The sequence below is a fragment of the Abrus precatorius genome, unplaced genomic scaffold (genome assembly GCF_003935025.1).
Source record: "Abrus precatorius isolate BTA unplaced genomic scaffold, Abrus_2018 Scaffold7, whole genome shotgun sequence".
Classification (NCBI taxonomy): domain Eukaryota; kingdom Viridiplantae; phylum Streptophyta; class Magnoliopsida; order Fabales; family Fabaceae; genus Abrus; species Abrus precatorius.
In genome coordinates this window covers 21,510,136-21,513,060 of record NW_020874417.1, presented here as the reverse complement: position 1 = coordinate 21,513,060, position 2,925 = coordinate 21,510,136, and positions in this window count along the sequence as shown.

The window sequence follows — 2,925 nt, the reverse complement described above, 5'->3', positions numbered from 1 at the left end:
CCACTTGGGGCTGTTGCACAGATATAATAGAAGTCACAACGGACTTAAAATCATAGCATATAACATCAAGCTAAAAGTCATCATAGACTTAGCATCATAGATAGATAATCTCCATGACTCACATGCCTTAGCATGGATAAATAGATACCATGAGTTACACAATAAATCTCACTGAGTTCATAATAATCTCAAGATAATATAATTCAAGAACTCAGGGGATAATATATATTTCTCATCATAATTCATAGTCTTATGGTTTTGTAATTTCACACTCATGGATAATTTTAGACCTTAACTTAGGCGAGTCATGATATAGCTTTATCGAACACTTATCAAATGCACAAGGTTTTCACAATTATTTGTAGAATAATGTCAACCAAGGTCGAATTCTCGAGGACACGTTTTTATCTAATTCTTCTTTGCCAAATTGTTAAAATGAAACAAAAGATTGGGGAATTTTGAAAGTTTAAGAATAATCTGATCAAACGCATAAAATTCTGGAATAAAAGAGAAATCAAATAAGAATTAATTGATCCACAAGTCATAGGTTCATGCAAACAACATCCTTCATTGTTTCCCTAGTTTGAACATCTAATCCATTAACTAATTCAATCGAATTTGCTAACAAACTAGATTACGAATTTGACTAATAGATCTATCAATCTAATTAAATTTCATGAATCAAACTACAATCTCAATTCAATTCAATTCCTATCCCCAAACATTATCAATATAAACGAAAGAGAAGAGGAGAAAAGAGAATTCAAACTTGGAGCCACTCTGAATCTTCCTTGCAATTCCCTATTCCTTATGTATCAATCCAAGAAGCCTAGCCTTCCATTGAATCCAATGCTCAGCCAAGTCAAGAAGAGAGAAGAAGAAAGAAGAAAACAAAAAGTCACACCAAGAGAAGAGAGAGAATTCGAGAGAGAATTTTAGGAGCCAAAACCAAATTTAAAAAAATGTGTAAAACAAAACAAAAAAAACGTTTGCAAAGTGGAGCCTCTAACATATTAATAGGCACCACATATGATCAGATCCAACACTAAAAGGAAGGGCCCACAAGTGTGATTAAACAGCCCAAATTACAAGCTAATGAAATGTTAATACAAATGAAATGAAATTACAAGAACAAAATTCGAATACAAAAATTCCTGCACAATTTTCCTAACTTCAAAAATTCATAGAAAATAGAAAACAGCTCCAATTTGGACATTCTGCATATGAATTTTATAGCCCAGAAAATGAGGAATCCAATGCAACTGGAATAAGATAGAACAGACATCTGTGGAAAAAGTTACGATCAAAACAGTGAGTGCAGGTCTAAAAACAGAATTTAGACATTAATTGAAATTGAGTTCCTATCATCCAATTAACTAGGAAATGTCATAATTTGTGAAATAAGGGAACATGAAAGGTAATTTACACACTCTAAAGGATTGAAAATGTGCACAAATAATGCATGCTATCAAGTCACTCAAGCCTTCATAATTCATTTCTCTTTCTCACTTCATTCTCTTTTAAAATTCAGCACCATCCTATTTCTCAATCCTTGTAATTTCACCATTCAAATTCATCCTATTCATTTTGCTATTCTCATTAATCTCTATCACCTCATTATCCATAATTCTTTTTAATTCAAATTCTCATTTTCTCCATTTCTTCCTCTCGATTTTTCTATCCATATATGGGCAAATTATTGAACTTATCCCCTTCCTAAACCATCAACCAAACTATTTAACTCACACAAGTTTTAAGGACATTACCTCTCGGTTTCTTATTTTTATTTAGGGAAAACAAATCAACCTTATGTCCTTGTTATGCTACTAACTTAATCAATTTATTTCACCATTTTTCAAGTTCTATCCTCTCGGTTTTTCACGCTGTCCCTTATAAGTTATATGTTAATTTTTCTTTTTCACTCTTCCTTACTCAATCACTCACTAAGTGTCTAATTCACAACATTCTCAATGGTTCTATTTAGGTCCAAGGCCTTCTATGATAATTCAGCCCTCAAGGGCACTAGATCAACATCAATATATATCATTATGTAATTATTTTTTGCTGCACAATCTCTTAGTTCATCAAGCCTTTTGTAGTAAGATGCAAATGATGCATGTAACATTATCAACATGGCCATTTCTTGGCATAGTCACAACAAATGGTAAGTCATTTAAATTTTCCAGCCAAGTGTCAATTCAACCTCTTCACGATTTTTCAAGGAATAATACCAATCATGAATAGTACACTATTTCACATCACTTCCATTTTTCAAGCAACTCATTCAAGCAAACATCACCAATTTTGAGTACCAACACCAAGCAATATCAAGGTCGATCACAACCAATTTTACAATCAATCATTCAATCACACATTCAACCAAGTTCTACACGGTTCAAGGCATTTAAATCAAGACAACACACTTTCAAGTTCAGTCTTAGTTTCCTTATAATGCAAGGTCCACACAAGATATTTTTCTGAATTTTGCAACACCTTTTGATGTCAAAACCAAGACCATCCAAGTGCATTTTCACTTTTTCCTTTATAACATTTTCTCTCCTTACTCTTGACAAACTTTTCAATTTATTCCAAGGTCCCAATTCACATTAATTTCAACCTTTTTCCTCATATTACTCAAAACTGTCCAGCCTTCAAAATCTCATTATTTGTCAAGTCCATAGCAAGCAAAATAGGGAAAAATCAACATGCAAACACAAGGTTCCATCACCCAAGTGCAGTATTTTAATTTTCAGCAAAGGACTATGTTTAAAAAATGCAAACCAAGGTATTGTAAGGCCGATTTAACATTCTAACTCTTAGATTTACTAAAGGAATTCTTTTTGGGATATTAAATTTGGTAATAAAATGTTCAAGACATGCAAACTCACAGTTCCAAGGTCTCAAGGGTGGATTTTTATTTACTCA